This window comes from Typopeltis vanoorti, chromosome 13 (genome assembly GCF_054136105.1).
Source record: "Typopeltis vanoorti isolate ZY-2024b chromosome 13, IOZ_Tvanoo_1.0, whole genome shotgun sequence".
Lineage (NCBI taxonomy): Eukaryota > Metazoa > Arthropoda > Arachnida > Uropygi > Thelyphonidae > Typopeltis > Typopeltis vanoorti.
In genome coordinates this window covers 110,327,711-110,351,504 of record NC_143561.1, presented here as the reverse complement: position 1 = coordinate 110,351,504, position 23,794 = coordinate 110,327,711, and the positions used below count along the sequence as shown (strand labels likewise).

At 36.6% G+C, this 23,794-nt stretch overlaps 1 protein-coding gene across 3 annotated transcripts in view; it reads left to right on the top strand.

Annotated features, from left to right (window-relative positions):
- Positions 1 to 23,794, top strand: part of LOC150100468 (uncharacterized) — a 100,462-nt gene that overhangs the window by 57,244 nt on the left and 19,424 nt on the right. The gene's annotated exons all lie outside the window — the stretch shown is intronic.

Below are 23,794 nucleotides of genomic sequence, written 5' to 3'. Positions count from 1 at the left end.
ATGTATGCATTGAGGAGAGCAGTTGGAGTCTGGTTAAACAACAATAGTGGAGTGAATGTGTGCAAAAAGTGTAAAGAATGTGAGGCTTTAAAGAGTGTTTCAGTTTGGGTGAGTAATATCATTGTTGAAAGTGAGAATCTAGATAACAGCGATATTCGAGGTATGAATGATGATATTTGCGAGGTAGTACCTGATAGCTGTGAGAGTGGCGGTGAAAGAGAGAATGAAGTTAAGCATACAGAACGATTGAATGATTCATTCAATCGTTCTGTATGGAGAATAAAAATGATGACACTGATGCAATGAGTGAAATAGCACTATTATGCGGAGCAATACATAGAGTAAATCAGCAGCTGGAGTGTTGGCAAAAATCTTTAACAAGTGTACCAACTAAATAATTGGCAAAAGTATGATAGAAAAAATAAGGGTGTGAAAGTGAGTGTAAACAAAATGAAAGAGCGTGTGTTGTATAGGGATTCCTTAGGTGTGTTGTTGAGAGTTTAACACCATTGTACCAACCCGGTGCGAACGTAAAGAATGTAAGCGAGTCAATTAGAATGCAAAAACAGCGGGTGAAGGAATTGATAGTGGTAGTGGGTACAAATGATTTGAAAGGAAACAAAAAGGCTATGAGTGAGAATGTGAAGGAATTGCTTGAGGTAGCAAAAGAAAAGAGTGAGACAGTTAGGATGGTGGGTCTGTTTCCATGGTATGACAGTGAAGAGCATAGAAGGAGGGCCATAATTGCCAACAACTTTATGCGTGATTTATGTTTGATGAGTGGTGTGGAATTTGTGGATATGTGGAATGAGTTCGATGGGCGAAAGGCATTATATAAAATAGATGGTTTGCATTTGAATTGATTTGGTGTATGGAGACTTGAAAAGGTATCGTAGAATGTAGTGGAAGTGAATGTACAGAACCAGGGAAACTAGAGTTATTAATGGGGGGGGGGATGGGAGTAGATATGCAGATTTTAGGGAGACAGTTGAGTGTATGAATGTGTGTAATATGCCAACGCAAGTAGGAAAGACCACGAATCAGAATGATATAAGGCATCAAAATAAGGATGGGACAAATCGGCTTCTGCAATTCATGTATACAAATGCCAGAAGTATTAGGAACAAGAGGGAAGAATTTTTGGCCATGGTTGGCACTTCCAGACCACAGGTTATTGGCATTAGTGAAACATGGCTGACAGAAGATGACACAGCTAGTGGGATTGAATGTGAGGGGTATGGTGTGTTCAAGAGAGACAGGGAGAATAAAATGGGGGGAGGTGTGTTATTGATGATAGCGGATGAGCTACAGCCAAGAATAGAAGTGGAACTGCAGGATAGAGAAAAGAGCACATTTGAGGCTATTTGGTGTGAGATTGAAACTAGCAGAACAAAATATACAGTTGGGTGCTGCAATAGACCAGGTGTTTGAATAGATGGTGGAGATAGTATGCATAAGCAAATAGAAAAAATGAGTGGAAGGAGGGTAATTATTATGGGAGATTTCAACTATGGTAACATTGATTGGAAGGAGGAGAGGACACATGGGAGGAAGGAATTGGATTTTATGCAGTTATTAAGGGATAACTATCTCTGACAGCATGTAATGGAAAATACTAGGGATCAGAGAGTGCTTGACCTAGTAATTGCATCTGAGGATTTGACTAACAAATATGTCCACATTGCCACCAATTGGTGAGAGTGACTTGGGAGGTGGCTAAAGGTGTGGAATTTACAATTAAGACAGGGTACATGTAGAATTATCGGGCTGGTAAGTATGACAAGCTTAAGATATTGATTGGTACAGTGCCATGGCATATACAACTGCAAGGGCTAGAAGTTGACAGTGCATTGGAGGGCGGTTAAAAAGTGTTTGCATGAAGCAATGGCTGACTGTATACCTAGAATCTGAATAATAAATCAATTAGGAGTTAAATGAATGAATAACACCATAAGCTTGAGCTGCAAAAAAAGAAACAACTATGGAGGGAATTTAAGGAGAAAGGTGACCCACAGGCACATGAACACTATAAAGCCCAGGCCAGAAGGGTAACTAGTGTGGTAAGAAAAGCAAAAAAGGATTATGAAAGAACATTGGCCATGCAGGCTAAAGAGACTCCTAAATAGTTTTTTTGATATGTTGCAATTAAAAAAAAAAATGTATATGGCAGAATGATTTTAAAGAATGCCGATGGCAGGGAGGTAACTGAATCAGTTGATATAGTTGAATTACTGAGCGAGCACTTTGCAAGAGTATATCATCCCCTGGATGATATACTCTTGCAAAGTGCTCGAGGTGACATTGCAGAAATGAATGAACCAATCCCAATAGATTATATGGGAATTGCGGTGAAAGAGGTGGAGGTGAGTAGTCTATTGCAAAACCTCAATGTCAATACATCTGTGGGACTGGATGGTATACCAGCTTGTGTCGTACGTGAAGCGGCTAAAGAATTGTCAGTACCCTTGGCCATTTTGTTTAATCTGAGTCTCGGTTCTGGGTTAGTCCCGAGGGGGTGGAAAGAGGGGAAAACAGTTCCACTGCATAAAGGAGGTTCCAAGACTGCTGTTGTAAATTACTGACCGATTAGTATATCAGGAATCGTTGTCAAGGTCTTGGAGAAACTAGTCAAGAGAAGAATACAGGATTGGATAGATGAAAATGGGATACTGTATGGGGGGGGGGAGCTACATGGTTTTGTGAAGGGTAGATCATGCCTCAGTAACTTGCTCACGTTTTATAACACAGTGACAGCCGAGCTGGATAAGGATAATGGGTTTACAGTGATTCTACTGGAGCTTGCCGAGACCTTTGACAGGATACCACATGGAACTGTATTCAGTAAACTGGATCAAATGGGGATGGATATAAGGTTGGTGAGATGGATAGGAGGGTGGTTGATGAAGAGATACCAGAGAGTGGTTTATTCAGGAGTGGAGTCCAAAATACGGCTTGTGACTAGTGGTGTGCCGCAGGGTTCTCTTCTTGGACCACTACTTTTCAATTCATTAACGATATAGGAAAGGATCTGAGAGGAAGTGTTTACTTGTTTGCTGATGATGCAAAGTTGGGTAGAGCAATTGTGAGTGGTCAGGATGTCAAAATTTTGCAGGATGATTTAGATAGTTTGGAGGACTGGGCTAGGGAAAATGGATGTCAATTCAATGTGGCAAAGTGTAAGGTTATGCATTTTGGAGTGAAAAGATTAGCAGCAGTATATCACATTGGTGGAACCATACTCCAGGAGATTGACAAGAGCAGGGATTTGGGAGTGTTGGTGGATAGGGAGTTGAAGTTTAGGGGGCACATTGCAAAAGTGGCTAAATCAGCTCATCAAATCACTTGGTTACTGAAAAATACTTTAACAAGCAGAGACAAACAAGTTATTGTTCCTCTATATCGAGCCCTGATAAGACCCCATCTGGACTACTGTGCCCAGATATTGGTGCCAGGGTTTCTTCTTGATGGGGAGGAGGTGGAGAGGATCCAGAGATGAGTGACCAAGTTGGTGGCAGGTCTGTGGAATGAACCTTATGAGAACAGATTGAAGATTTGTGGGTTGCAAAAATTGGTTGATAGACGGAAAAGGGGTGATATGATTGAGACATTCATATCACCCCTTTTCCAGAAGATATTGTTGAGAATAGGACTGGTGGTGGGAGGACTAGGAGCATTTCATGGAAGCTGGGCAAGAATTTGGTTAACAAGGGTGTTAGAGCTAGGTTTTTACTTGGAGGGTGGTAAATGAGTGGAATAAGCTGCCAGAGTCTGTTGTGGGTGCTATGACCATGAATTAGTTCAAGGCGAGGTATGATAGACACTGTGTGAATGTCGAATAGTTGTTCTTGACATGATGTTAGGGTCTACCTTGATGAGTCTGCCGACTCCCTGCAGTTGCCTGAAATAATAATAATAAATCACAAAAATTGTTATTCACTAAGCCAAACAATTAAAGTGGAACTGTATTGACCAGGTAGCCAGGAAGAAAAATGACAAATAGACAGCTCTTACTAGAGTTTGAATTACCAGAGAGAGAGAGAGAGAGTGTGGTGAAAATTGGGAAGGCTTCTTTTTTTTTCAGAAAATTTTTAATTCATAAATTAAAGCTGTAGAAATTTTTATATGCGATCTATGTTGAAAAGAAATGTTATGACAATAGAATATCCATATTTAAATTGCCCACTTCGTGACTTGCTCTTATGCTGCAAAACATTCTGGAGAAGAAATTGATGAGGAGTAGTTTGAGTGTTTCAAAAATATATATTCATACCAGTTCTGATTTAATTTCAGAAATGTATGTTGTAGTTACAATTTCAATGATCTACCTAGCAAAAAATAAGAATGAAAGATAAGTTGCATTGTTCTTTTCCATTGTTGAAAGGAACGATTGAATAAAAGCAAAAGATTGAAGACCATTGTCATCCTCAAAAACTTTGAACTGCAGAAATGTATGCTGAGCTGCCAACATATCATATAACTTGAAGCAGTCATTCTCAGTGTTACGGGCTATATAAAGTAAACAGCAACTCTGTGCGTGCGTGCACGTGCACAGAACAAAGCAATTTACTAAAGAATCAACAGTGAGATCAAAGGGAGTTTGAGCATGATATAATAGTCAGCACCAGATATACTGGTATACCAAAAAGTTTGCTATCCTGCTTGTTTATGCAGGATAGCAATTACTAGCATGCATTAAAAATGTCATGTGCATGCAGTCATGAGATTTGACATTCCATGTCGAGGAATGCCAAACAGAAACTTATGGTTATCCAACTTTCGTGTTTCACTAGTCATATGCCTGTGAATACTGGAAAATTTATTTAATTGAGACTGCGCCACCAGTATATCTTTATCAGCCTAAGACTCAGTAAAACGACTGGTAGATTTCTCTAACTAGCGTAAATTCCTTCAACAAAGTTTACAAAAACAGTTGTGGTTCTCAAGTACTTAAACTGCGCTTTTAATGCCTTAGTTGTTCCCCGTTCACAAATCCAATATTTTTTTAAGAACAGTGCATTGTAAAATAAACAATCAGGTGGCACCCTATAAACATATAATTTAAACACATTTATTTACATTAAAAACAAAGTACATTAAATAAGCGATAGGGAGGTTACTCTCCCTCTACCTATCCTTTATATTTTTGGTATAAAGAAACAAACTTTCCCTTTTCATTATTAAATGACTAAACAATATAATTACTCTGTTACTTCTCTGCTTAAAATAACCAAATTGCTGAGACTAATTTACTCATAACTATGGCAACTTATCTTACAATTAATATTCCAGTTAACAACAAATCAGAGGACTCTGTTATAAATATTTCTTATCAGTCCATCTATGACATATCTCCTAGATTACAAAACGAATGTACATTAAAGGATGGACACACTTACGGAGACTCTTTGTCACGACACCTTCCAAAGGTCAGATCCTGCATCAAAGTCTCTATGGATTTTCTTTCATCTCAGACCTTAGATTTCTGTCTGGAGAGTCTTGTTTCAGGGGGCGTTTCATCGAAATATCCAGCTGTCTTGGACTGCAATCTTCCTGGTACTCAAAAGCTCAGGCAAGAAGTTTCAGCATACAGGCTTGAAGATCGTTCTGTGGCTTTTGGCTTCGGTTGACTTCCTACAGCAATAGAACATCCGACTGGCACTTGGCTTCGGCTGCTCTCCCAAATTTTTCCTCTGGCGTGGGTTCGACGTAAAGTCTGTTCTTCTGGGTCAGACTGCTTCTGTTTCTCTGCTGACAGCTTCTGGCTCTCTTCAGTAACAGCACTTTGTCTCTCCTGCTTTGGTAACTAGACCTCGCCTCTCTTCTCTCGGCAACTGGACCTCGCCTCTCCTCTTGACTGCTTCTAGTTCTCTGCCAGAAACTGCCCACACCGATGTTCGGCTCAGTCCCCTTTTATTTTTGTCTTCTTGAGACCTTGCACCAAGGGTTGTAAATCCCGAAGAAATCGGCAGTTCTCCTTGATCTTTTTGATAAGGCCGACACGTTCTTTCATCTCCTCCATGCACTGTTTTTTCCTTATCTTGTCAGGCAGCGGAAACTTCTCTGAAACTAGCAGACCTCTTTGATACTAGCTACTAAACTAATGCTAAAAAAACAAATACACAGTCACAAAATTACAACCTCTAGAACAAGCAGAGTTACATGTATTGAAGGCAATAGTGGCACACTGCAATGATTTTCTGTGATTGTTGCTGATGGACAGATAGTGGTGTGCTAAAATTTATGTAGAATTACACCTTTATTTCTATTATAATTCACTATGCTTTGGAGCACATGAGCTACTTCAAGGAACAGTCTCTGTGATTTAAACTGGGATCTATATAGTAGCTTCGCTTTTTTCCACCTGATGAAGTGGTCTTCATCCAAGGCATGTTGTGCTAGTCTACTTTTTTATGTTAAAGATACCAAGTAATTTTATAACTTTGGTTTTAATCCTTTTTCCGAAGTAAGTAAACAGACGAGTAAGTCAAGTTTGTGTCTGAACATGGTTCAAGACTTATGGTGGTGGTGCAACACCAAAACATCATGGTAAAGATGGATTAAGTTATGCTCACTTTCCTTAGTATTTCCCATAAATGTAAAACACATCTCCTAGATGTATGATGTTATACATTATGGGTGGGGGGATCACTACCCAGACCAGTTTCAACCTTTATTGAGGTCTCATCAGTGAGTAGGCAGACCCTGAAATGCCAAGGTTTAAGTAATACAGAGCTTATCAATTTTACCTATGCAAGTTGCCACAAGGTGCTTTGACCTTATTAATTAAGAATCTCCGGATGAGAGAAAGACTTCTTGGTTATCCATACTAAATACATTTTTTATTTGTTTTCTTCTTCTTACCATGGTGGTCCATCCTGTCTGTTCAAAGTACTGGATTTCACATTGACAGGGGATACCATAATCTTTACTTTTATGGTATCCCCTGTCAATGTGCAATCTTTATTTTTGTTGTTGTTAGGGGATACTGTGGACACTTGAGAAGGAGAGGTAGGATCCTGGCAATCCTTAATTTGTCTGAGGAAAGTGGTGACATTGTCCAGAGGTTTACAGACTGTTCTGATTTTGTGTAGGGTAAGAATATGCTGTATTCTTACTCTACACAACATTAATTAGAAGGAATTGTTCTTTTTTAAGGAGTTTAAGTGAAAGTTTTTTGGTGTATCTATTTTGCTGAAAAAGTGTAAGTATAGTCTGTTGTTCCAGATGTAGAGCAAATCATAAGGATGAAATTCACTCTGTCCTGGAGGTTAAAGTTTTGAAAATTCTAGTTTTCTGGACAGGATGGTGTGTGTCAATTCCCGATAGACCGAACATATGAAGGATCCATCCAGTAGTGGTAACTGAGGTATTCAAGAAGGCCAGAGCTCTTCAACAGTAAAAGTAATTTGGAGATGGATATTGTTGAGGAACTATAAAATGCTGAAAATAGCCCATGGCAAATGCATCATCTATATACTTACCTAACCCGCTTCACTCCACACCTGGGGGCATATGTCTTCCACCACCAGACTCTGTTTTTGCTTCTGCTTTTATTTGGTTCCAGTTTTTATTAATATTTGCTATTTCTTTCAGTATTGTTCTTTTCCATGTTTCTCTTGGCCTTCCCAGTCTTCTTTTACCCTGTGGGTTCCAATCTAGAGCCTGTTTTACTATTATTTTATCTTCTTTCCTCAACATATGCCTCAACCATCTCCATTTCCTTTTGCGCATCTGTTGCAACATGGGTTTCTGGTTTGATATTTGTTTTAGCCAGTATATTCCCAGTATTCTTAAACACTTGTTTAGGAAGACCTGGACATTGTTAATTATCTTTTTGTTTAACTTCCATATTTCTGATCGTTACATTAGTATTGCCTTTACATTTTTTTGAGTTACATATTCTGGTTTTAGTTTTTATAGATAAGTTCTAGTTTTTCCAAGTATTTCTAAGTTGGTTGAAAGTTGAATAAGCCAGCTGTTTTCTTCTATTTATATCTTCAGTAGTTTCTGCTTTTATTGATACTTTGAACCAAGGTATGTAAACTGTTCTGCTTCTTTAAGTGGTGTTTCTTCAATTGTTATTTGTTTATTTTGCTTTGCATTTATTTTAGTCAACATTGTTTTATTTTTATTTATCTTAAGACAAACATTTTTGGTTGTTTTTCCAAGTGTTATTGTTTTTTGTTCTATATGTTGGTGTTGCTGTGAAAATAAGCAGATATGTCCTGGTCACCATGTCACAAACTTACTAAATCTATGCCTAAAAGAGGGAAAGATACCAGAAAACGGGAAAAATGCTACTCTGATACTGTTATTTAAAAAAGAAGACAAGAAGTAAAGAACTATAGACCAATTAGTATTCTCTCTAATATGTACAAAATTATCACAAAAGAAAGAACAAACAGGTTAACCAAGTCTTCTAGACTCAAATCAACTAGCAGAACAAGCAGGATTCCATAAAGACTTTAACACAATTGATCATATTCATGCAGTAAAACAAATAATAGAAAAAAACAGAAGAAAACCAATTGCCTCTCTATTTAGCCTTTATTGATTATGAACAAGCATTTGATTCCATCAAAACCTAATGCAGTAATCAAGGAACTCCAGAATCAGGGAGTTCCTGGAGAATATATGGACCTCTTCCACACTGCAACAGCAAAATTCAACTTCACACAAGTAGCAATAAAATATCAATCGAAAAAGGTATTCGACAAGGGGACCTCTATCATCCAAAATCTTACAGCAGTCCTTCAAGAAATATTTAATAATATAAACTGGACAAACCTTGCTATAAAAATTAATAACAGAAACTTAACACCTAAGATATGCAGATGATATCATGATTTTTGCAAACACTCCAGAAAACCTTAATATAATTATTATTATTATTATCATCTGAGACCTCAAGGGAGGCTGTAAATTACATAACCCAGCTATCATACCTTCCCTTAAATTCATTTACACTAGATGCACTCACTACCCCTAAGGGCAAATTATTCCACTCACTGCTCTCTGAGAGAAAAACCTAGCTCTTACCCCTTTCTTGGCTGAGAACAACCTTAACTTCCATTGATGCCGCCATGTTCTCTCCTCTCCTTCCATATAACGAAAAATTTCATCATTTGAAATGCTATAACACCCATTCAAACGTTTATAGACCTCTATCATATCACCCCTCTTTCTCCTGTTAACCAGAGTCTGTAATCCATACTTGCAATCTGTCCTCATAATCTTTGTAACTCTTCTTTGCGCCCTTTTCACAGCTTCTTTATCCCCTTGAAACCTGGGAGACCAAATCTGAGCACAGTAATCCAAGTGTGGTCTTATCAAAGCCTTATAAAGAGGCAATATTACTTTCCTATCCTTGCATGTCAAGGTTCGCTTCATCGTAGAAATTATCCTCTGAGTTGTATTTGCAACTTTTGCTATGTGACCTTTGAACTTTAAATTCTTTACACCAAGATCCCTTGCCTCTTCAGTTTCTTGCAGCATAACCCCGCTAATATAATATGCCGCTGGATCTCTATGTGCATAACTTTACGCTTACTAACATTAAACTGAGAGCCATTTTCGTTTGCCCAGATTTCCAGTCTATTCAAATCATTTTGTAATTGCTGAATATCAGTAGCATCCCTGATTGCTCTGCCTATCTTTGCATCATCAGCAAACAATTGCAAATCTGATGATAGACCCTGCTTGAAGTTATTAATGTATAGATTGAACAATAATTGCCCAAGGACTGAACCCCGTGGTACACCACTGGTTACCTTAAATCTGGTAGATACACACCCACTGTATATCACTTTTTGATATCTGTCTGTTAATCATCCCCTGATCCAAGTCAATAGATTATATTCCTATCCCATATTCTCCAGTTTACGCAGCAGCCTATCGTGTGGTATCCTATCAAATGCCTTAGAAAAATCCAACATTATTTTAGTGTATCCATTTCCTTTATCCAACTCTGCCATAACATTGTAATAAAATATGAGCAAATTGTTAAAACATGACCTTTCTTTAGTAAACCCATGCGCTTCCCTGCAGAGTATAGAAGGATTGTCTACCCATTTCTGTATGCGAGTTCTTACCAACTTCTCTAAAATCTTGACTGCCACACCAGAAATACTAATTTCTGGTGTGGTAGTCAAGATTTGTCTTGACTGATGTGTCTAACTTAATTACTAATTAAGTTAGACACATCAGTTTTTGCACCACTCTTGTGCAATGGAACTATCATACATTCCTTCCATTCCTGTAGTATCATTCCTGAGCTGAGACTCAAGTTATACAAATGTGTGAAAGGCCTAGCCAATTCAGCTGAACATTCCTTTAACAAACGGGCAGAAATTCTATCTGTCCCTATTGACAAATTTTTATCCATAATGATAGAAGAACTACAGTATATCAAGAAAGCAGAAAAGTTGGTCTAAAAATAAACAGAGAAAAAACTAAAATCATGTTTAATTATTTTGTAACACCAAAAAACATAATAATGGAAAACAATTTCTTGGAAAGAGTCATATACATATTTAGGTTATCTCATTGATCTAAACTGTGGACTCCAAAAGAAAATAAATAGAAGAGTTCAACTTGCCTAGAGTGCATTCAGAAAATTGAAAAGCATTTTTCAATTTAACGATGTCCCACTCTGTTTAAGAAGGAAGACATTTAACCAGCATATACTTCCAGTCATCACATATGGTTGTGAAACTTGGTCTCTAACAAAATCACTGACAAATAAACTAGCAACAACTCAAAGAAAAATGGTGAGGCTGATGCTATGCTATGCTATGCTATGCATCACATTAAAAGATAACAAGTGAAACATGAAAGCCAGACTCATATCACTGACATCACCACAAGCGACTAAAATGGAAATGGGCTGGACATCTATCCAGAAGAGAAGATGAGCGATGGACCACCATACTAACAAATCGGATTCCAAAAGAAGGGAAAAAGACAGGTACATCCTAAAAGAAGGTGGAGTGATGAATTGTCAAATGTTGTTGGGAAAAATTTGTCAACCATTGCCGAGAAAGGTGGAAGAAGCTGGAGGAGGCTTTCTTCCAGCAGTGGACAGAAAATGGCTGAAAAGAAGCAGCAGCATATATCATATGCAAAATCTAGATCATGGAGTTGGTTTTGAAGTAACCATTGTAATCCTGTATTTCCACGTGATACTTTTCTCATTACCCAGTCTATGATAATTAAAAACATAGTAGGGAAGAGTATAGAACCTTACCTTACTCCTGTCTTTGTTTTAAATTGTTCTGAGAGGTTATTTCCATGTATTACTTTAATTTCAAAATCCTCATACATTTTTTTTTAAATTATTTTTTCTGGGAGTGCATAATGTCTAAGTAGTTTCCATAGGGAAGATCTGTTTATACTGTTGAAAGCTTGATAAAATTTAAATATAAGCTTGCCTACCATTCCAGCAATTGTTCTATGATAATTCGTAAAGTAGCAATTTATACAGTGCATGATCTATTGGCTCTAAATCCTGCCTGTTCTGGTCTTAGTTTTTTCTATTTCTCTTTTGATTCTTTCTAATGTTATCCTTGCTAGTATTTTACTTATAAATAACACTCAGCAATTTTTGCATTCATATAGATAGGTTTCCCTTTTTTTCGTTAATTTAACCAGTAATCTAGTATTCCATTCCTTAGGCCACTCTTCTTTCTGTCATATATCATATAGCAGAGATATTATATTCCTTACTAAAAGTTTTGGATTTGCTTTTAGTATGTTGGCTGGTATGTTATCTGTTCCCAGTGCTTTACCTGTTTTGATTTGAGTTATTGCTTTTGTAATTTCTATTTTTGTTATTTCATTTAAATTTATATCCAACAATGCATTTTGTTCATTTAATTCTAGACTCTGGTCACCATCAGTCATTTCTTGAAATTTATCAGAGAAGAATTCTATCATCTGTTTATCTGTTCTTTTCATTTAATAATAGTTTTTCTATTTCTTTTTATACTTAATTTCCTTGTTATATCATACAACTTTATAGTGTCATTTATATATACAGCAACCTCTGCCTCTTGTGCTAGATTCTCTACATATTGTCTTTTATCATTTCTTGCACTTTTTATTTATTTATTAATTGCTCTATATCTTTCAGCTTGTTCTTGTTCAACCTGTTTGCCAGTTTGTAACAGTTTCTCGTTTATTCTCTCTCTCCCCTCTATTTTTAATTTATTCTTTGTCTGTATTAGTTTGAAATCCCAATATTTTTTCTGATGTGATTATTAGTATGTCTTTAATCTTTGTCCATTTTTCATTTGTTATCTCCTCTTTTTTTTTTTTTTTAAGTTTATCCCATTTAACCTGTAGAGTTGTTGTAAATTTATTTCTAATCTTTTTGTTTTGGAGTTTTTCAGTTCTAAACCTCATCCTATTGTTCATTTTTCATTTTTAAATATTTTTACTTTTATGGTAGCTGTTAGGAGAAAGTGAACTGAATATGTCTGGACTCCTCTTATAACTGACATCTAGGAGCGATTTTCTCCAATTCCTTGTTCTAAGTATATGGTCTATTTGGTTCTTTATCTTCCTAGCTGGTGCTATCCATAACCATTTACATATTTTTTTATGTTGGAAGAGACAAGAGACTCTCTCCTATTACAAGATGGTGGAACATACAAAAGTCTATAAGTAACTTTCCATTTTCATTTATTTCCTTCTGTATACTTTCCCATAAAAGTTTCTTTATTAGTATTTATCATTTCCAACCTTAGCATTAAAATCTCCAATTACAAGTTGCATATCTTTTTTTATTTGTTGTTTCTATACTTCTCTGTAGCATGTTATAGAAATTATATCTTTCTTCCTGGATCATGTCATTTGTTGGTGCATATATAGCAGTTATTGTAACGTTCTGCTTGCCAGCTTTAAATGTAGCATTTAGTATTCTTTCCAATATTGGGTTCCACTCCATTAGTGCACCATGAGTATCATTAGTGCAACTCCCTTTGTGTGTCATTCTTATTTTGGTTCCCAGAGTAGATTAAGTAGTGACCAGAGTTGGATTTGATTTTTCCATTTCCTCTCCATCTCGTTTCACTTAATTTCATTATTTCTAATCTGTATTTTTCTAGAACTCTCGAGATTTGGTAAGTTTTTCCAGTTTCAAACATGATTCTAACATTCCAACATCCCGGTCTAAGTTTGTGTTTTGATAAGGTATCTGTCACTTTCTTCCACACCTCTGCTTTCACAGAAGTGCCTCATGTTCATGGCAGTTCGTATTCTATTTTCTTCATCCGGTATTATATTTTGGAAGGTTTCAGTCTGCATAGCAAAAAAAAAAAAAATTTTTTTTTTTTTTTTTTTTCTGAGACTGGGTTGCTAGCCCTGTGCTCAACCCTCCCCATTTATATGGACTTGGGACTGGCATGCCAAGTTTTCACTCAGCATGGCTGGGTTGCATCATCTATATACAGGTATCCCTTGATTAATGAGATTAATTAATCCCTCGATGTTACTGTGTATATCAAAATTGCGTTAATCAAATACAGTAATCAATGGTAAAAACTACAATTTGTCCATGATTGATTACTGTATTAATAATTCGTTTTATATGGTACTCTTTTAGGAAAGATAAAAAATGAATGCAAAATAAATGTGTAATAAATTCTTGTACCTACATTAGTTACTGCATTTTTTTATCAAAAAAAATTATCAAGTGTTGTTTGAACAGTTTTAGTTTTTTTCTGTCAGCATAAATTCTACAATAACAAGTAAATGACTCTCTAGACCTCGGCAAACAAGCATTCTTCGATTAACATCTGGATCCATATCCATTACTTGCTTCTTAAGCGATCCAGTTCTCTGCTTGTTATCTCCATTGGAACCTCATCTTCATTCCATTTGTTTGTTATCTTCATATGCGCGTTGTTGTTCATTTTCAAGAAGATCGTTGTCACTAAAATCTTTTGAATTTGAATCCAATAATTCTTTTAACATCTTCTGCATTGTCCGTGCTGTTAGTGTAGTGGCTTTGCACTTCGCAACCACATGCCTGGGGAAGGAGTGTTCTAGGTTTGATTCACGTCGATGACGTGAGGAGCTTAAGGATCTTCCTCAGCCATAGCCAAGTAGCCGGTCTTGGACATGGACAGCAGGGTTTTTCATCCCCCAAAGCAGGCAAACCAGCCCCGTGAACACACGCTTTGATAGACATAGGATATTACCGAGAATAAGGACCAACCAACCCATTCCGCGGGATTATCGGTTATGGAAACTTAGGCGGTAAAATGTGTAGGCCTGCGAAACCGTAGCATACGATGACATCTGCATCAAAACCAAGGGGTCTTCACCAGTTGAAACGATTTCTTCAACCACATTGTTCACAGGATTTTGAAAACCACCTAAGTTATTTGCATATTCTGGCAAAAGCTTTTTCCAAACAGCTCTCGTGCAGCTAGAAGACACATGCTCCCACGAGTCATGAATGTTTTCATTTGAGTGTTTAATGTTAAAATTTTTCGAAAATTCATGGAGCCTGAGCCTAATTGTATTTTCTCCAGTTGTTGTTTCTACTGCCTTTGAGAATGTCTTTTTAAGAAAATAGGCTTTGAAAGTTGCAATTGTATAAAGTTAAGCACTGGTTGGAAAGAGAATGCCTAATTTTGGATGATAAAGAAGCTATTGATAGCTTCAGAGACTGGAGGTAAATGTCATTCTGAGTAGAGAGATCTGATCTTGTCTGGTGATTTGTGTATTACTGGGGGCAAGGGCAAGTGAGCTGAGATCTGTTTTGTGAGAGAAGAGGCAAGATTGTATTTTGGTGGCATTGAAGGTGGCCAGATTGTCCTTGCCCCATTGAAGGATAGTATGTGGATCAATGTTTAAGTTATTGGTAGATGATATTGATGTCTGTGCACTACATGATTTGTAAAATGAGAAGGATTCACAAAGCATTTTGAAATTAAGTGATTGTTGGTTAGTCATCATCATCAAATTCCTGCCATGTACCCTCAAGGGGTGTACAGGATATGATAGTACTACATGAAAAATTACATCATTACTAACTTCCTATCTACAATTTTCCTCCAAATCAGTCTGTTACTTGTCAAGACTCCAACATTATCAGATCTTATATTTCTATTGTCTAAGGCACTTTGTACCGTATCAATCCACCTATATCTTGGTCTTCCTCTGGGTCGTTTTCCTGCAAACCTGGCAGAGAACACTTGTTTTGCTAATCTTTCCTTTCCCATTGTATTTAAGTGACCATACCACCTGAGATTAGCTCTGCTAACACATTCCTGGATGCTGACAATGTCAAATTCTTTCCTAATATCCTCATTTTTAATATGATATTGCCATTGATGCCATCTGTTCATGCCTATAATCTTTCTCAAGACTCTCATATCTGTGGTCTCTAGTCTTTGGTCAAGTGTTTTACTTCTGACCCAGCTCTCAGATCAATAAGTTAAAACTGGTTTGAACACTGTCTTGTATATAGCTAATTTCGTGTTCCGACTAATTTCTCTCTTATTCTATATGAATTTATTCAGTTGACTTCCTACCATACCAGCTTTGTTGATTCTGTTGCTCCATATTTAATTTACCATCTTCGCTAAAAATCATGCTTAAGTAGCTAAAATGTTTTACTTGTTACACAGGTTCTCCATTCATCACGCAGTTGACATTTTCAACGATTCTGCCTGTTTTCATTGTCTTTTTATTGCTGACCTTCATACGATATCTATTACAACAGTTATTCAATTTAGTCAGGGAATCTTGCAGACTTGTAGCAGATTTATTTAGAAGTATAACATCATCCGCATAAAGCAAAGAGCTGACATTAACATCTCCAATTTTGATATCATGTTTAATACCGCTTTCCTTAATAATGTGATCCATATAGATAATGAATAACAGAGGGGATAATGTACATCCTTGTCTCACACCCGATTTAACATTAAACCATCTTCCTGTACTTCCTTCAATTCTAACTGCTGACTTACAACTATATTAAAGACTAAGTATTGCTTGATATAATACCCTGTTGATACCATATAACTCTAGTGTATTGAAAAGCTTCTCTCTTGGCACCTTGTCATATGCCTTTTCCAGATCGGCAAAACTTAAATACAGATCTTTGTTATATTCCCATGATTTTTCAACTACACCTAAAACTCTTTTTATGCGAATTTTTTTTACATGAATTGGTACCTCAAAAATTTTTTTTTTTTCATGATTTTTATTCACTTTTACGTGACCAACTTAAAGTCTAAGTTAGGAAAAAATTCGTAATTCAAGAAAATTCTAAGAATTTTGTAGAATTGCATTCTCGTTTCAATTAAGAAAATTCTAAATTCTTATGAATTTCATTTATTGGGAATTCCCCGAATTACATAACTGACTGCGCATAAAAAAGCAGTTCTTAGCAGTTTGAATTTGGTGTTTGAGTAGACAACACAGTTACGGCATTTTTTGCACTTGCATTTTTTAAGTGAAATCAAAATAAAAATTGCATTATAAAATTAATAATTTTGCCATGAAATAATAAATGGTAAGCTATATGTAATTTTCAAACTTTCATTTCATTAATCGATGATTTTAATCCAACCCTCACATGATGTTGCCGATTCCCAGATGAGCCTTTGGCTCCATGAGGTCTTGGGGTAATAATAATAATAACCAAAAAAGAAAGCCATTTCCTTGGATGTAAAAATTCAAATTTCAGGTCATCTTTAAACTGGTGAAGGTGCAATGGCTGTGGGCTTTTTGGAGTCCGTGAATCAACTGTCAGATGAATAAAGAAAAATGAAGAGGCTATTAGAAAAACAGTATATTTTGGTACAAAATCGAGTGCGAAATTATCATCATACACAAGAGATGTTGTTCTAGAAAAGGCTGAGAAAGCTTTAGTGATGTGGATAGAAGATAACGTACAAAAAAAGAATGCCAGTTGACGGAAATTCCATCAAGCAATCAGCATTGAGATTTTATGAACAGATTAAAAAACTGCAGCCAGATACTTCATCTCAGTCGAGGAAAAAATATGAATTTCATGCAAGCAATGGTTAGCTGGCTAAGTTTATTAAAAGACATGCTCTTCATAATATAAAAATTAAAGGTGAAACAGCTGCTAAAGCATTTCCACAAATCAAAATAGGAGTGTTATGGATTGCATAACACTCTTATTTTGTTCGAACGCTTTAGGAGATCGAATGTTAAAAACCACTGCTCATAAATCGATCATTAAGACCATGGCCAATGAAAGACATAGATTTTCAAAAATTGCCAGTTCATTGGATGGTCAACAAAAAAGCTTGGGTGCCATGGATATTTTCCAAATGAAGAACGTGCTGGGAAGTTTTAACATGAGCTTAAGTTGTTAATGTCTTCATACAGAGAATTATATTGCGACTTATCTAAAGCATCAACACAGCGATTAATAACTGAGTTCATGCCTAAAACTACTGAAACAACCGGTGGTATTTTTGTTCAAGACATGACAAGAAGAATTCCACAAGTTGAGGCGGAAGTTGATTACGATAATACCATATCTAGTAGTTCTAGTGATATTACAGTCTGACGAAAAAGAAAGCTTTCTCGTTTATTGTCAGAAACTGATAGCAAATATATAATTTTTTTTTAGAATCCTTAGCAACTGAATTGAATATGTTTTAAGTTATTAAAATTCATTATATGTATGTGTGTTCTCCATGAAATGTTAATAAAGATCTTATGATCCTAACGAATTTAATGTTTGTTTTTTTCATTCTTTGGCTTATATTTCAAGTTTGGAACCAATCTTCACTTTTTCTATGGAGTCAGTGGTTCTTTTTATGCGAATTCTATTTATGCGTAATTTTTAGGAAAATATCTATCACGTAAAAAGAGGTTTAGGTGTATTTGTTGTAAAGTGAAGATCTGATCCTGATAGCCTCTATTTGGCCTGAATCCAGTTTTCTTCCACAATTTTTCTCGACTGTTTCCCAAGTATATTTGCACAAAAATTTATCAGGAACACTCACTAGGGAAATACCTCTGTAATTCTCACATTCAGTTTTATTTCCCTTTTTATATATGGGTACTATTAGAGCTTTACTCCAATCATCTGGAATTTGTCCCTCTATCCAGGACTTCTGAACTATGCAGTGCAGCCACTGTAAGACTTTCATACCACCATATTTCAGTATTTCTGGTCAAATATCTTCTACTCCTGCTGCCTTTCCACATTTCAAACCTTTGATAGCTTTTTCTACTTCAAGTATGGATATGTATTCCTGACTGTATGCCTGTTCAGTGTTTTTTACCACTGTGCTATCACTGCCTGTTTCACCCAGCAATCCTTCGAAGCAACCACTCCACACCTGAAGGATATCTGCCTTCATGCCACCTTCCCCATCTCCACAGCACTCCCCCCCCCAACAACCTCCAGAACACCCTGACAATTTGTTGGTTTGTACTTTGTTGAATTTATCTAACAGGAGTCAGTGACTAGATATAATTGAAGTTTATACATACAGAATGATTCCACACCCCAGTCTTTAAAAGCATGTTCTACACCTCAAAGCACTTAACAAAGGTCCCAGTAAATATATGATAACCTCACATTTCCAAAATTCTGTCCTTTGAGTGGTAACATGAAATGCAAATGATTTTCCTAAGCATTGCAAATACCCTGCAATGCTTAGGAAAATCCAAATGACAAGAAATAAGCATAAATCCCTTGCTAACTGTCTTAATGTACTTCACAGCAGGTTTTCAAAATGACCTCTGTTGCCAGCCATACAGTCATTGAGATGTCTTGCCATTGACAGCCTCACTTAATTAAAAGTTCTGTGCTAGTATCTGGCAATGTATGCATGTTCAGTGGGAAGGATGTTGATGAACTGTACATTCCTGCAGTTCATGTATTCTCCACTGGAGTTGCATTTACCAGAGGTTTCAAATGGCTGTACAGATAAAAATCCATAGATTTACGTCAGGTTGTGTGAAGTAGTCATATGGTTGTCCCATATTGAATAATCCATCTTTTGGGAAATCTTTGATCAAGATACACTTGGTCCTCATCACCAAAGTGTGATGGAGTTCCATCATGCATGAATCACATTTCTCCTCCACACCAAGGGAACATCATGACATCATCATGGTGATGCTTTTACAACATCTTGCAAGAATTCCTGGCACAAAGTTTCTGTAAGCCTTTTTGGGCAAAACATGTGATCCTATTAATCTGTCTCTAAAGATACCTGGCCTTCTTGTAAGAGTATATTATCCAAGTGAGGATATTGCTGTGGCAGAGGTAACATGGACTGATGTGAAAATAGCAGTTGATGAAATGGAGGTACTTAGTATATTGCAGAATCTTAATGCAAATATAGCTGCAGGATTAGATAGGATATCAGCTCACATATTACAAGAATGTGCAAGGGAATTGGCAATGCCTTTGACTGGGCTGCTTAATTTAAGTTTGAGCTCTAGCAAAATCGGTCTGAGTCTGTTTTAGCAAGTTGTAGACCAATCAGCATCTTAGAGTGGTGATAACTACTCAAAATGTTGATCAAAAAGAGAATTTAGGAATGCATGAATAAGAATATGATACTCTGTGAGAGGCATCATAGCTTTTTTGTTTCAGTCGTGCCTTACTAATTTACTAACTTTTTATTATAGAGTGATGGCAGAGTTGGATAAAGGAAATAGTACATAATGTTACTGCTGGATTTTGCAAAGACATTTGACAACACGTTGAACTCTGTTTCACGAACTGAAAGAAATGATGATAGATAGGAAACTGATATGCATATAATGGTGGCTGATGGAGATGCAAAAAGAGCAGTATATGAAGAAGCAGAATCCACAAGAAAGCAGGTAACTAGTGGCAGGGCCGCCCCCTAGGAATTTTGCTGCCCTGTGCAGTAGCATATTTTGCCACCCCTTCTCCCTTATTTTTCGTATAGTTTATGCCAACTTTGCTGCCCCGTGCAAATGCACGTCTTGCACCGTCGGTAGAGCCGGCCCTGCTAGTGGTGTGTCACAACGCTCTGTGGTTGGACAACTGCTGCTTAATGTACATAAATAATATAGGAAATGATTTGAAAGGAGATATTCAATTTTTATTTTTTGTGTGTCCCACTCATGAGAGGTTTCTGTTTGTAAACCTGTAGTACATTTGTACTGTGGACAGAATAAGGATTTTTTTTTTATTTTTATTTTTCACAGTCCAGAAACCCTGCTCTAGAGCACGGTTTCTGGACTGTGAAAAATAAGACCAAACATGGAACTTTTGCAAGTCATTTCAGACCTCCAACAGGGGCTGTGGTCTCATGCTGGGTGATGAAATTCATCTGCCACAATCAATCGCAAACATCTTTGCCTGTAGTGGGATTCGACGCCACAGCCTATTGGTTGGAAAGCAGAAATGCCAACCAGGCCAGTGAATGTTACTGTTTGCCAAATGTTGTTAGCTGTTGATGCAAAGTTGGGAGAAAGCTTGTAGGGTGATCTAAATATGGGCATAATTGATGTCAATTTAATGTGGAGAAAGTATCAAGATGCATTTTGAGATAAAAATATTATAAGCTGTGTACTATATTGAAGGAACTACGCTACAGGAAATTGATGAAGCCAGTGATTTGGAGATAATAGCAGATAGAGAATTGGAGTTTATTAGGCATATTTCTAAGGTAGACAGGATAACTCACATGATCACTTGGTTATTGAAGAATGTACTAACAAACAAATATGGAAGTTATCATTCCTCTCTGTAAAGCCTTGATATGACATCTGGATTAGTGTGCTCAGGTCTGATTACCTGGGTTTCTTTGTGCTGAGGAAGTGGTGCAGAGGATCTAGAGGTAAGTGACCAAGATTGTGAGTGGTCTGTGGAATGCTGTCTATGAGGATAGACTGATGGTTTGTGGGTTGCAAAAGTTGGTTGATAGGTGAAAAAGAGGAGATATGATAGAAACATTTAAGTTACTTAAAGGATTTTAATTGTCCGCACGGTTAGCCTAGTGGCTATGCGCTTCACAACCATATGCCTGGGGAAGGAGTGTCCTACGTTCGATTCCCGTCGGTGACGTGAGGAGCTGAAGGATCTTCCTCAGCCATAGCCAAGTTAGTCAGTCTTGGGCGTGGACAGCAGGGTTTTTTCCCCAGTTTATTCTGGGGTTTTTCATCCCGCAATGCAAGCAAACTGGCCATGAGAACTCAATACTACAAGCCATAGGATACACTGGGGCATAAGGCTGACCACCTTATCCTGTAAACGGAGTCAGGTCCGATGATCGATGGACCCTCGACACCGCAAGGTAAAAGAGGGTATAAGGAAGATGAGATGAGAAAGGATTTTAAGGGATTAATTCAGAGAAAATATTTCAGTGCTGGGGCAGGATAAGAGGTCATTTCTAGTGTCCACCAGGAATGACCTCTTGATACAGACTACAATATCCTATGATCTGAAACATAAATACTTCATTTATGGTGCTATAAATTTGAATGTTTGCTTAAAGAAAGTGCTGATGTCTTATTTCACTGTCTGAACTTAAATTTGGAATGACTGCCTCTCACTATCTAAGATATGGGAGAGTTCCTAATTGCACATCATTAAAGTTTTTTTAATACAGGTAATGAATAACTAATAATGCAATGTTTCCTCAGTTATACGTTTGTGTGTTTAATGTATAACATCATGCGGTTCTTACTATTTCAAATCAATCTGTTGTTCACATTCACTATTGTGGCCTGTAATTATCAAGCTAAAATATATGGCTTTAAAGAAATAACTAAATATTATTTACTTATTTCCTTATGTTTTCATATGAATTAAAAATGCACAGAGTTTTTTACAACATTACAGGGCATCAAATTAGGACTTTAGATCTTTTGTTTGTTACAATTTGTATTGTTTCAGTTACTCACTGTCGCATATGCATGGTGTGTTGTGCTCTAAAGATGCTGATTTGAAATTCATTGAAATATAAGCAGTTTAATAAAACATCTCTTTCATAAAATAGGTCGTTTGGTGTTGTTAATATCATTAAAAATGAGTTATGAATAGTTTGGTTCTCTTATGATCAGTTGTTGGAGGAATACTGCTGATGTCTTGATTTGATAAGGATGTGGATTTTGATTGGTCTGCGTGATTGTCATAACTAAAAGTATCTCAGGTGAACATCACTTCATCTGCGAAAAGCACACAAGTGAAATTGTTGGTCCCACATACATATGTAGAAACTTCTCAGAAATATACCAATTGACTATGATGAAAATTGTCTCGTAAAAGGGCTTGAACTGCTGGAAATGGTATGTGTAAAGCCAATTTGCGTGCTGGAACCTGTACACAACTGTGTACAGGTTCCAGCATGTTTCTCCATGTACTCAGATTTCAATTTCATCCACTAGACACAGTATCTTTTCTTCAGTTTCCAGTATTATCATGGTTCATTGTCTCCCTACACCATTTTGTAGCACTGAAACTGTGCACTGCTCACAAAAGAAAAATTGCTGAAGATGAGTGAATGTTTGAGGATCAAGTTGATGATGAGAGAAAGCCTCTTGATGAGTCATTATGCTTCATGTGTAGTTCTGTTGGCATCCTCACACTTAAAAGTGCATATCATCCAGTAAATGTGAACTCACCCCACATTACAAAATACATGACTAAGATACACTAAAACAAACAGCAACTGTCACCTGCTCAGGTCATACCTTTTATAAAAGGTGTTTATAATTGTCTTGATTCATTAAGTTGCATCTGTCTCTCTACACATTGTCAATATGTAGAATGTTAAATGTGTATATCTGTTAAAGAGCTATATCAGAAATCTGGAAGTGACCATATTTACTTAATAGGGTCCCACTAAAGAAGGGTCTGGAAATTAGGTTTCCAGACATTTCTTTAGTGGGACCTTTGGTTTCTCCCACTTGCAGATGAAACAGATTTGAACACATTTGTAGTAGTTCGTATGCTATAAAAGTATAATGTATGAATTCGGGTAATTTATAAAATTAGACATTGCCACCCTTGACAAACTTATCGTGGTGGAAGATTAACAATAATACTCCTCTATAGACTATTTGAGTTATCCCAAAGAGATGCTATATCAGTTTAGATACCTGGCACCATCAGCAAACCATATATTTTCCTTTAATTCATCCATAATATTGTTAATATACAGATGAAATAACAGTAGTTCAAGAAAGTGACTAGTGGGTGTTTTGTAGCACCCACTTGTTACTTTCATTCTCTTCCATGTCACTTCCTTATATATATATATATATATATATATATATATATATATATATATATATATATATATATATATATATCTCAATTTTCATCTTATGAAATGTTAGTAGGTTACTAAGACAAAGTCTTAACAGTGCCATGTTGCCCACCTCAGAGTTCCATTACTATAACATCTGTTCATGAATGTTGGTTGTAACCAACTTTTTTGAGATTTTGACAACTCCAGAACTAGTTTTCCTATAATCCATTACCTTATCCAACCAACAAACCTTCATAACCATCCTTTTCAAGATTTTGATGATGACTCCAGAACCTGCTCTCCAGTGATCTTTTGCCTCCATTTTGGCAATGCCAAACTTAAGACTGAAATTAAACAACCACACTATTTGTAGTACAATTTCTTTCATGCATTTTATTATTATTATTATTTTAACCCATGTTGATGTCCTGCACTTCCATTGCTAGATTTACATAGAATTCTGTAATATCTCTGGCTCTCCATTTGTCCATCTGTTTTCTTCACTGTGCTTGTTCAGTAATTCTTACACTACAATTGCTCTTTTACTATCT